The following is a 13769-nucleotide window of genomic DNA, read 5'->3' as shown; positions in this document are numbered from 1 at the left end:
TCAAAGCTTTGTTATAAATTTTTTGGAGCTTTCTACGTATAAGATCATGTCATCTGCCTATAGTGAAAGTTTTACTTTTTCTTTTCTAATTTGGATGCCTTTTATTTCTTTTTCTTGCTTAAATGCTCAAGCAAGTAATTATAATACAACATTATATAAGAGTGGTGATAGTGGACATCCTTGTCTTGTTCCAGATCTTAGAGGAAAAACCTGTAGCATTTGAGTATGAACTTAGCACATAGCAGGACTTACACCCTGAAGTCGAGTGCAAGAGTCCCTGTTCTAATCCCTATACTACATAGCCTCCAGAAATGAACTTTTCTCATAAAGGCCTTGTATCTAATTGATAATGTAGATAACAGCTACTTTTTTGTTAATGTTGTAAATAAATGTATATAAATTATTTAGATTTGGCAAGAAATACAAGTTAAGGTCACATTCGAAATGTTAATGCCATAAAAAATAATAATAGCTACCATTTCATTGAAATGTGCTAAATAATTTACATATATATTCATATTTACTGTTCACAAAAGCCCTAAGAGATACATTTTTTTCATGAGGTTAAGTAATTTATTCAAGGTTATCCTTAAGTGGCAGGGCAGGAGATTCAATTCGAGTCTGGAGAAGCCTGTGCTCCTTCCACTGCACCACCCTGCCTCCAAAGGGCAGATACATGCTGCTGGCCATCATTGTGTGGTTTGCCCAAGGTTACAGGGGGAGCCAGTGTCCAGAGCACTGAGTACCTGGGTCCTTGTTAGTTTGTGGTGATTGACTTATGCTCTGGAAAACTTCACAACTCAATATCACTTATTTTTGCTGCCCACGCTTGCCATTCAGGGAAAAGAACAGTACCAAGCGTTCACTAAAGAGGCAATGGAATTGATTGGAAAATTTTTTTAAATCTTATTTCGGTCCTGTACATAGTGCTGTACCATTCTATATTTAGAGAAATGCTCCACACAGCCAAAGAGGCAATAAAAGCCAGCTAAACAGGTACTAGGCTCATGCCAGGAGGCAATAAGAAGCTGCAAGTTCTCCTTCTTTGCCTAAAAGATGACTATTAAAAACAAGAGACAAGAAATATAAGCAATCTCAGCAAATGCAACAGTGCTTTGAATTCTGGGGCATTCCATAATCTGAGGCAGTTGGAGAAAGAAGAGGATAGCAGCATCCTGTTCTGCCTTTACAGAAATGAGGTCCCGAGGGTGGTGCCACCTGTCTGAGGTCTCAGCCTTTACTACCTGTGAAGCTGAGAGGGAAATCCACACGGTGCTCCACGTTTCAGCCACTATCCCACCGACCAAATTTGAAGGATGATGGTTCAAAAGATGAAAATGAGTTTGAAAGAAGATTGACACTCATTCATTCATGAGCTTGAGGATTTGATGAGCAACCAATGTCCAACCTCCCCAGTTTCCCTACAAACCCTTGCTCTGTGTTCTTTCAGAACTTTGGAATTCCTCTATTATTTATAGCACATATGTTTTGATCATTAACTGCCTTCCACTACAGTTACCTGTTCACATCTTTTCTACTAAATTGTAAACTTCTTGAGGGCAAAGACCATTCCCTAATTATATTTATAATCTCTTTTGAACCTAGCATACATCTACTAAGCTGAGATTTCTTAACAGTCCTTTCTTGCTCAAAGCCTTATCTTCTATTGGGGGAGGTCAAGAAGTAGTTCACTACTCCAACCCTGTGACGCATTAAATTTCTGGACTCTCTTTATTTCCTTTTCCTTTCTGCTCTCATACAAGCCAATTTTTGCCTGAGCACATCTCTGTCTTGTTATGCCTTGTTAAATGCAACAACTTTTTTCCTGGAGAGAAAGATTTGTTTAGCACTTGGTCTGCCTCTTAAATTATCACCAGTGACAGATTTACCAAATGCTTTGCCATCGCTTCCCTGGGTTTCCAACTTCCCAGTCTTGGATATTGGTGTCTGTGCCACCCACCATCCAACTGCTGAGCCAATGCAACATATTTTAGGGTTTTCTTACATTAACATACACATAAAAATGCCAATTTCTAAATTTACTAGGGTAATTAACACTAGCTGCTATAATATATAAACCCCAGAATTTCAGAACCCTAAAACAAAATAAGTCTGTGTCTTGCTTAAAAATTAGTCCAGTGCAAATGTTCTTGGGTGATGGACAGTTTTCCACTATGTGGTGATTTAAGGACAGCAGACTCTAGCCATCTGGGGGTTCCACCATCTCCTCGGGTTTCTTCGTCTTCTGCTTCTAGCCACTGGAAAGGAAAAGAGACTGGAGAAGGCACACACTGTTCTAAAATCCCTAGTCCAGGAATGACACACAGCACTCAGACTCCACTGTCTCTGTGTCATATATCCACACCTGGATGCAAAGGTGGACCAGTGGCTGTTGCTGCCACAAGAGGCTAAAAATAATCATAGCTACAATATATTATGCATCTTCGTTTTGCAAAATGTTTAAATTAATTATCTCATATAATATATACAACAACCCTGAGAAGTAGTAATCATCAACACTTTCAGAAATGAAAAAATACATAAATATGTATATCAATCTTTGAGCCTCAGTCAATACATATAAATGTATATATATATAGGGACTCAAAGAAGATAAATAACTAGCTCAAAGTCACACACTCAGTAAGTGGCAGGTCAAGATGAGAACCTAGACTTGTATGATACTCAAGTCCTTTTTCCTTCCTTTGCATCATGTAGCAAGAGCTAAATATGTTATTAGGTATATGGGTAGGAAGAATTAGAGACAATGACCCAAACTAGATTTTGAAAACTAAGTATCTCACCAGACTGGGGAATGACCTTATTGGTTAAAGGAATAATATGTGCAAAGGCACTGAGGCCTTCATGAATATGGTATGTCTATGGAATGACTTATCTTAGAAATAATTGTATTAAGCCCAGGGTCCTAAGAAGACCCAAATAACACCTTAAACTTCAGCTTCCCCTTTCCAAAATATCCTTTAGGGAGTTGTATACTGCACAGAACAATGGTAAAGAAAAGCAAATTAAGTCTCTGTTCACATCTGCAGAGTCCTTATAAAACTGGCTGGAGCACAGTGAAGGAACACTTTTCTTCTCCGCATGCCAAACCTGATTTCAAGATTCCACCACAATTAGAGTGGACTTACTGATATTCTATTCGTGAACTATTGTGATTAGTAATCAAAGAAAATGTAGCATTAGCATGGAGAAAGTGGCCATGGTGGCTGCTGAGGGTAGGGAGTGGGAGGAAGAGATGTGATGTGGGGGCATTTTCAGGACTTGAAGTTGTCCTGGGTGGTACTGCAGGGACAGTTACTGGACACTGTATGTCCTGCCATGGCCCACTGTGTGGACTGGGGGAGGGTGTAAACTGTGATGGGGACCATGGGCCATGTGGTGCAGCAGTGCTCAGAGATGTATTCACCAAGTGTAATGAATGTCCCATGATGATGGAGGAGGTTGTTGTTATGGGAGGAGTGGGGTGAGGGGGGTAGGGAGTATATGGGGACCTCATATTTTTTTAATGTAACATTAAAAATAAATAAATAAAGACACACAAAAAAAAGATTCCACCACACCTCATCTGCCATAAATGAAGGTAGAAAATCAAACAGATTAAAATGTTAGATGATACAAAATAAGATCAAAGGTTGGTGAGCATGTCCTAAGCAGGAAGGCCCTGGTTTCCTTCCCTTTAAAGCCACATGGAAGCAGAAAGATGAGAAATGAGCTAAGTCTATTGCCTACTTCTACAGCAAAAGTTAAAGAGGTATACAGGGGAACACCAAAGAGAACCACACCTTTGCACATGACTTTTTTAACAAATCAATTGTATTGATACATATTAATAAAGCATAAATCCATCCAGTGGTATTTGGTATAGTCAGAGTTGTGCATTTATCACTTCAATCATTTTTAGAGCATTTTCATTATTCCAGTAATAATAATAATAATAAACAAAACCAAACAAACAAAGCTTTTCACCTCTCAATCTCTCTATGTTTTCCCTGCCATACATAGCTGCTATTCTGTTTCTTTCTCTCTAGTTATTTGTATTTATATTTTGTAAAAACAGTGTTATATATGCAATATCACCCATATTTGTATTTAACATAAGGTTTCCTTATATTATACAGTGCCATGTTACATTTTTTTGACTTTCCTTCTAGTAATATAAAAGTCCTTAGACTTTCCCTTTCAACCACTATCAAACCCATATAATAGCTCGGCTAGTCACAAGCACCATGATGTGCTCTCAACACTTCCATTCATTTCCAAAAATTTACAAACAACCTTTTAATGAATTCTGCACATATTAACCATCAGTTTTCCATTCTCTACCCTTATTCTATTTTCTGGTGGCCTATATCCTAATTTTTAATTCCATGAGCTACAAAATATATTTAGTTCATAACAGCACAATCATACAGTATTTTTCCTTTTGTTTTTGGTTTGCTTCACTCAACATAATGTCCTCCAGGCTCATCCAGGTTGTCATATGCTTCACAACTTCTTCTTAACACTGCATTCTTTTTTTTTTTATTTCTCTCCACCCCCTCTCACCCCCCCACCCTCAGTTGTCTGCTCTCTGTGTCCATTTGCTGTGTGTTCTTCTGTGACCACTTCTATCCTTAGCAGCAGCACCGGGAATCTGTGTTTCTTTTTTGTTGTGTCATCTTGTTGTGTCAGCTCTCTGTGTGTGCAGTGCCATTCTTGGGCAGGCTGCATTTTCTTTCATGCTGGGGGACTCTCCTTATGGGGCACACTCCTTGCCCGTGTGGTTCCCCCACGCAGGTGACACCCCTGCATGGCACGGTACTCCCTGCACCCATCAGCACCGCTCATGGGCCAGCTCCATACGGGTCAAGGAGGCCTGGGGTTTGAACCGTGGACCTCCCATGTGGTAGGCAGACATGCTATCCATTGGGCCAAGTCCACTTCCCTGCATAATATTCTATTGTGTGTATACACAACAATTTATTTATCCCTTCATCAGATGATGGACACACCTGGGTTGTTTCCAACTTTTAGCAATCATGAATAATGCTGCTACGAACATCGGTATGCAGGTATCTCTTTGTGTCACTGCTTTCAGTTCTTCTGGGTATGTACCTAGCAATAGTATTGCCAGGTCACAAGGAAAGTCTATATTCAACTTTTTTAGGAACTGCCAAACAATCCTCCACAGTGGCTGTACCATTCTACATTCCCACTGACAGTGAATAAGCATTCCTATCTCCCCACATCCTCTCCAACAATTGTAGTTATTCGACTTTTTAATAGTGGCCATTCTAATAGATGTGAAATGTTATCTCATTGTTTCAATTTGCATTTCCCCAATCACTAGTGATGTTGAACATTTTTTCACGTGTTTTTTCACCATTTGTTTCTTCTTTGGACAATTGTTTATTCAAGTATTTTGCCCATTATAAAATATTATTTTTAATTAATTTTTTATTTTTAAAGATTTAGATTACATAAATGTTACATAAAAAATATAGGGGATTCCCATATGCCCCACCCCATCCCCCACCCACACATCTTGCACATTAATGCAAGATGAAGAAGTTTTTGCATTAATATGGTACATTTGTTACAATTGATGAGCAGATATTGAAGCATTGCTACTAACTGTGGACTATAGTTGAGCTTATCATTTACACTCTGCCCCTCAGTTCAGGGAGGCTTATCCCCAGGAGTCATGGCCCACACCAGGGGCAGGGATGGGGGTGAAGATAGTGCATTTATATGCAGAGTTTGGCTTAGAGAAAGGCCACATTTGAGCAACAAGGTGGCTTTCAGGAGGTAACTCTTAGGTAATATGTAATACCAGACTAACTTTCAATTTCACAAGAAAAGAGTCATAAGTACAACTATCAATATCAAGGCCTGGGGTAATGGTATGTCTTCCTTCACTAGGCACTGCCCTTGTACTTGGGGGAATCTTGCCATTCTACTAGAGAATGTAGCAGGACTATCCAGGATGTTTTGTCCATTTTTAAATTGGGTAGTTTGTCTTTTTATTGTTGAGTTGTAGCATCCCTTAAATTGTTGTATAAGGCGTGAGATAGGGATCCTCTTTCTTTCCTTTGGATATGTATATCTAGTTCTCCCAGCACCATTTGTTGATAGACTGTTTTGGCCCAGCTGGGGGCGGGGGCTTGCAGCCTTGTCAAAATCACTTGACCATAGAGATAAGGGTCTAGTTCTGAGATCTTGATTTGGTTCCTTGCTCAATCTGTGTTTATGCTAATACCATGCTGTTTTTTAAACACAGTAGCTAAGTAATATGCTTTAAAGTCAGGAAGTGAGAGTCCTCCAACTTCTTTATTCTTTTAGGAATTGTTGGCAATTTGGGGATGCTTAGCCATCCAAAAAATGTGATAACTGGCTTTTCCATTTCTGCAAAAAAGGCTGTTGACATTTTTATTGGGATTGTGTCGAATCTCTAAATCAGTTTGGGTAGAATTGACATCTTAATGCTATTTAGTCTTTCAGTCCTTGAACACAAAATGTCCTTTCAGTTATTTAAGTCTTCTTTGGTTTCTTTTAGCAATGCTTTGTAGTTTTCTGAATACATGTCCTTTACGTCCTTGCTTAAGTTTATTCCTAAATGTTTAACTCTTTTAACTGCTATTAATTTCCTCTTCAGATTTGTCATCAGTAATGTATAGAAACATTATTAATATTTGTGTGTTAATCTTGTATCCCACCATTTTGTCAAACCCATCTATTAGTTCTAATAGCTTTGTTGTGGATTTGTCAGGATTTTCTAGTTATAGGGTCATATCATCAGTGAATAGTGAAAGTTTTACTTCTTCCTTTACTTCTGCCTTTTTTTCCCTTTATTCTTTAATATTACATTAAAAAAATATGAGGTCCCCATATACCCCCCACTCCCCTCATCCCACTCCTCCCCCAGTAACAACAATCTCCTCCATCATCATGAGACATTCATTGCATTTGGTGAATACATCTCTGAGCACTGCTGCACCTCACGGTCAATGGTTCACATCATAGCCCACACTCTCCCACATTCTACCCAGTGGGCCATGGGAGGACATACAATGTCCAGTAACTGTCCCTGCAGCACCACCCAGGACAACTCCAAGTCCTGAAAACGCCCCCACATCCCATCTCTTCCTCTCATTCCCTACCCCCAGCAGCCACCATGGCCACTTTCTTCACACCAATGCCACATTTTCTTCGATTACTAATCACAATATTTCATGAATAGAATATCAGTAAATCCACTCTAATCCATACTCTATTCCTCCATCCTGTGGACCTTGGAATAGTTGTGTCCACTCCACATCTATATCAAGAGGTGTCTTAGATGGGTCAACTCGGACCAGCAGAATATCTCAATCTACATATAATACCAGGAGTTAAAAATGCTTTTGGACCTGAATAAAAGGGGGAAATGGAAAGGACAAATGAGTTTATATGGCTATGAGTCTCCAAAAAGAGCCAGGAGGTTATCAGAGGGGTTGCCCTTATGCACACCTCAGCAGAGTCCCAGAGACAGATAAAGTAGATACAACCCTGGGTATTGGTTCTTCTGAGGGCTACAGAGACCCACAGGTTCTATGGCCGTGGCAGATGGAGTTCAGTGCCATGTCAGTTGGCCCTACTTTGCAGTTTGTGTTTCTGTGTGATGGAGCTGGACTCAGATGTGATCTTTGTTCACAAGCCTCTCCTGTTACTTTTACCAGAACTGTAGTTGGTGCTGGGGTTTAATATATACCCAGGGGACCTGAATCTCTGGACTGACCATGTGATACTTCTGCCTTTTATTTCTTAATCTAGTCTAATTGCTCTAGCTAGAGCTTTTAGCACATTATCAAATAATAATGGTGACAATGGGCATCCATGTCTTGTTCCTGATCTCCACGGGAAAGATTTTAGTTTTTCACTTTTGAGTACAATGCTAGCTATAAGTTTATCATGTATGTGCTTTACCTAATGAGAAAACTTCCTTCTGTTCCATATTTTGGAGTGTTTTTTTCAAGAAATGATGCTGTATTTTGTCAAACACATTTCCTGCATCAGTCGAGAGGTTCGTGTGATTTTTCTTCTTCAGTGTACTAATGTGGTTTATTACACTAACTGATTTCTTTTTGGGTTGAACCACCCTTGCATACCTGGGATAAAACCCACTTGATTGTGGCATGTAGTTTTTTATGTGCTTTGGATTCTGGATGCAAGTATTTTGTTGAGATGTTTGTATCTATATTCATTAGAGATATTGGTCTGTATTTTTTTTTTTTTTTTTTTTTTTTTTTTTAGTATCTTTATCTGTTTTTTTGTATTAGGGTATTGTTGGCTTCATAGAATGAGATAGGTAGCTTTCTTTCCCAATTTTTTGGAAGGCTTAAGTTTGATATTTGTTATCTTTGAATGATTAGTAAAATTTACCTGTGAAGCCAACTGATCCTGGATGAAATCTTTGATAGGTTTCTGATGACTGTTTCAATCTCTTCACTTGTGATTGGTTTGATCTCTTCTAGGGTCAGTGTAGGTAGTTTATGTGTTTCTAGGAATTTGTCCATCCCATCTACATTGTCTAGTTTTTTGGGCATACAGTCGTTCATAGTATCCTCTTATGATCTCTTATTTCTGAGGGGTCAGTGGTAATATCCCCCCTCTCATTTCTGATTTTATTTATTTGCATCATTTCTCTTTTTTCTTTGCCACTCTAGCTAAATGTTTGTAGATTTTGTTAATCTTCTCAAAGAACCAACTCTTGGTTTTGTTGATTCTCTCCATTGTTGTTTTATTCTCAATTTCATTTATTTCTGCTCTGATCTTTACTATTTCTTTCCTTCAGCTTGATTTGGGATTCGTTTGCTGTTCTTTTTCAAGTTCCCCTGGGTGTGTAGTTAGGTCTTCAATTTTAGCTCTTTTGTCTTTTTAAATGTAACTATTGAGAGTTATAAATTTCCTTCACAACACTGCCTTTTTGGTGTCCCATAGGTTTCATATGCTGTGTTCTTGATTTCATTCACCTCAAGATATTTACGGATTTCTTTTGCAATTTCTTCTTTGACCCACTGATTATTTAAGTGTGTTGTTTAATCTCCATATACCTTGTGAATTTTCCTTTTATTCATCCATTATTGATTTCTAGTTTTATTCTATTATGATCAGAGAAAGTGTTCTGGGTCATAACAATCCTTTTAAATTTATGGAGACCTGTCTATTGACTCAACATATGGATCTATGAGCACTTGAAAAGAATGTATAAACTGCTGTTTTAGGGTGTAATACTCTATAGATGTCTGTTAGGTCTAGTTTATTTATCATATTATTCAAGCTCTCTTTTTTATTTATCCCCTCTCCAGATGTTCTAGCCAATACTAAGAGTGTTATATTAAAGTCTCCAACTATTATTGTAGATACATTTCTCCTTTCAGTTTTGCCAGTGTTTGCCTCATGTATCTGAGGCACCCTTAGGTGCGTAAATATTTGCTATAGTTATTATTATTTTTTGGTGAATTTCCCCTTAATTAAAATATAATGACCTTCTTCACCTCTTTTAAGAGCTTTGCATTTAAAATCTATTTTGTCTGGTATTAGTTTTGCTACTCCAGATATTTTTTGGGTACTATTCTCATGGGATATCTTTTTCCAAACTTTCACTTTCAGCCTGGTTGTGTCCTTATGTTTGAGGTGAGTCTCTTGTAGACAGCATATAAATGGCTCATTTGTTGTTGTTGTTGTTGTTTGTTTGTTTTTATCCATTCATCAATCTATATATTTTGATTGGGGAGTTCAAGCCATTAACATTCAAAGTTATTAATATTAAGGCATTATTTACGTCATCCATTTTATCCTTTGGCATTCTTGCCATATCTTACTATTCATCTTTTTACCTTTTAATTTATCCTTCCTTTCTACACTCTTCTCAAAGTTTCTCACCCTCGTTTTTGTTTTTTTTTTTTCCTTTAAGGCTGTAGCATTCCCTTTGGTATCTCTTGAGATCTTGTCTTTTGGTGACATACACTCTCAGTTTTTAATGTCTGTGAATACTTTAAACTCACTTCATTCTGAAGGACAGCTTTGCAGGATACAGAATTCCTGCCTAGCAGTTTTTCTCTTTTAGTACATTAAATACATAATACCTCTTTCTTCTCACCTCTATGATTTCTGATATGAGATCAGCACTTAATCTTATTGAGGTTCCCTTGTGTGTGATGCTTTTCTTTTCTTTTGCTGCTTTCAGAATCCTCTCTTTATCTCTGATATTTGTCTTTCTGAATAGTAGGTGTCTCAGAGTAGGTATATTCAGATTTATGCTGTTTGGGGTGCACTGTCCTTCTTGGATATTGATATTTATGTCTTTGATAAGGGTAAGGAAGATTTCTATTATTTTTTCCTCAAATATTCTTTCTGCCCCTTTTCCAGTCTCTTCTTCTGGGATACCTATAATGTAAGTGTGCTTCACCTTGTCATTCAGTTCTCTGAGACCATGTTCCATTTTTTTCCTTTCTTTTCTCTTTCTGGTCTCCTGTCTTTAGTTCAAAGTTCTGTCCTCAAAATCACTAATTCTGTCTTCCATCAATTCAGATCTGCTGTTATGTTTCTCTAATGTATTTTATATCTCATCCATTGTATCTTTCATTCCTATAAGCTCTGTTACTTTTCTTTGCAAGTTTTCAAGTTGTTCTTTATACTTACCCAGTGTCTTCTTAATATCCTTTATCTCTTTAGTCATATTTTCCTTCATTTCTCTGAATTGATTTAGGAGATTTATGTGATTATCATTGATCAGCTTTTTTAAATCCAGTATCTCATCAAGATATTTGGTTATTCCTTTGGCTGGGTCATTTCTTCCTATTTCCTGGTATGGTTTGTAATTTTTTGCTGATGTCTAGGAATCTGAATATGTTGGTGAATTTACTCTGATGATCAATTTCTCTCTCTTGCCTCGTGTTTGTTTTTCACAACTCTTCTTTGATTTTTTAAAAAGATCTGTTTATTTATTTCTCCCCCTTCATTGTTTGTGCTCATTGTCTGCTTTCTGTGTCTGTTCATTGTGTACTTTGTGTCTGCTCATCTTCTTTATTTTAGGAGGCACTGGGAACTGAACCCAGGACCTCCCATGTGGGAGGGAGGCACCCAATTGCTTTAGCCACATCCACTCCCTGCTTGTTGTGTCCCTTGTTTTGTCTCCTCATTGTGTCATCTTGTTGATCTTGTTGCCTTATCTCATTGCATTAGCTCACCATGCCAGCCCATCATGTCAGCCTATCACATCAGCTCATTCTCTTGCTCATCTTCTTTAGGAGGCACTGGCAACCTAGACCAGGGCCTCCCATGTGGGAGGTGGGAACTAAACTGCTTGAACCACATCCACTCCCCCACTTCTTTGATTTCTGGTTCAACTTATTCTAAGTGTTTTTAATTGCCCAGATTAAGTTATCAAAATCATGCCAGGGACTCATTAATAGGGCACTGATTTTCTTCAAGGAGTTGGAACTAAGAGTGACCTAAAAGCAGGTTTTCTCCTTGCAATTTTCTGAGCAGCTAGCAGATGGCACTCATCAGTGAACCTTTCCATAGAGGTGTTTCTTTCAACCTCTGATTTCCCATGTTTCTGTTCTGGCCAGAGCAGAAATTCAAAGTAGACTCTGGTGGTTGAATTCACTGAAGAAAACCACTCTCCATCCTCCTATGCACCCACTCCCTTCCCTTGTAACAGTTGACAGGGAGGAAGATGTCTGTTCCCTTCTCAGTTGGCTACAGTGAGCCGGGGTTTCACCCAGGCTTAAAGTCTTCAGGGTAGGGTGGGTGCCCTCTTGGCCACCCCATGAATTTAGTAACTCACATTTGTTTTTTCAGGTTCTTTCTTTCTGTCCCTTGCCCTCCTGGGGGTTGTGCAGCACAGTTGTGATATGCTGACTTCCAAAGCAGATCCCTCAGACAGCTTTTTACCCTTTCTCCAATGTTTTTGTGGAAGAGTGAGCCCTGCCTGCCTACTCCAAATTCATCTTCTGGAATAGCCAGCACATGGTTTTTGTTTTATGGGGTTTTTAAAAAATTTGTTTAAATCAACTTTATTGAGATATAGTTTCCATAAAATAACATACAGCCTTTTAAATTTAATTTTGATGAATTTTGACAACATAGCCACACATGTATTAACTACCACTACAATCTAGATATGGAATATTTCCCCCAAATTTTTTCATGCCCCTTTGTATTCCATGCCTCCCACCTCAATCCCCAAGAAACCACAGATCTGCTTTTTCTGTTACTGTGGTTTAGATATGCCTTTTCCAGAGATTCATATAATTTGAATCTTACGGTATGAACCCTTTTGTACAGCAGAAAGTTTTGAGAGTTACCTATCTCATTGTGTCTATCCATGGTTGGTTCCTTTTTATTGCTAAGCATCATTCCATTCTATGGTATATTACTGTTTTTAATTCACTTACCTATTTTTGCACATTCAAGTTGTTTCCAGTTTGGAGCTATTATATATAAAGCTACATGAACAATCATGTACACATCTTTGTGTGGACATTGTGCATTACCTTTTTATGGGCAGTGACCCACCTCCTGACAAACATGGTCCAGTGTCCTAGAATCTTGCTAATATATAGCAACTCTGCCTCACAGGATAGGAAAGAGGGAGAAGCAATAAAGAATGGTGGAGAAAAGATCAATTCTCTTCTATAAATCTAAGGCATATAGCTCCATAATATCCATGGGTAATACATTTTATGTCCATTTTATCTCATGTATTTCTCTCCTATTTTCTGCTCCCAGTTTTCTTCCTATATTTTTTCTCTTACCTCATTCCTCGTTCAATATTGTTTTAAAAAATCATTTAGCCTTGAGCACTAGAAGGAGTAACTATTTTTTCATCATGAGGCCTAATAGCCTTATGAATAACTGTATGCTCCATGCTACCATTAAATACAGTCTCTATTTTAAATAATCCAGAAGCTTCGTGGCATCACCACCAAAAAATGGCCAAATGCTTCATGACCACTGCTCTCCCACCCTAATTGTGGAGTCTAAATCTACTGCTTTTTACGTGGTATGCTGTTTGAGGCTCCTAAAAGAGTGAAGGTTCTCAATACCCCAATAGCTCCGCCCACATTCCAGAAACAAGATTAATCAACAAATAGGGTTTGACCCACCACAGTTTCTCTTAGAAGAATAAAAACAAACAAGCAAGCAAACAAGCAAAAACAACCCCCCAAAAACATAGGTGGTGACAGTATAAATTATACATAGAAAAACATAATTAAACATGGCATATATAATGATATATAAATAAAGCATTAAGCTGATGTCACTGGTGGATTTTGGGCTGATTATAGCTCACTGACATGTTTTGCTTGGCTTGCAGGACTTAAATAAAATTGACTCAACATTTAAAGTCAGGAAATTACACTCAAAAAATTCACAAAAATTCAGAATATTTGACTACTGGACCCTTGTTGGCACTTCACAAACATCTACTGGAGCTGAGTAGCAGTTGCTGCCACCGTTAGCCAGGTGTATATGCTCCCTCTGGTCTCCCTCTGGCCTTGTGTGTTCTATACGTCTAGGCACTATGCTAGGCAACCCCTGCTTTAAGGCATCACCTCTACTAGCAAAGAGGACGTGGTCAGATACACATCACTTACAGGATATGTATTATCAGAGAGTCATTTTCCAGGACAGGAATTCTTAGCCTCTGATGCCTTCTTTATTTTTATTTTTATTTTTTTTTAAAGATTTATTTCTATTTATTTAATTCCCCTCCCCTC

The sequence above is a fragment of the Dasypus novemcinctus genome, chromosome 13 (genome assembly GCF_030445035.2).
Source record: "Dasypus novemcinctus isolate mDasNov1 chromosome 13, mDasNov1.1.hap2, whole genome shotgun sequence".
Lineage (NCBI taxonomy): Eukaryota > Metazoa > Chordata > Mammalia > Cingulata > Dasypodidae > Dasypus > Dasypus novemcinctus.
Note: the sequence above shows the minus strand (reverse complement) of the source record.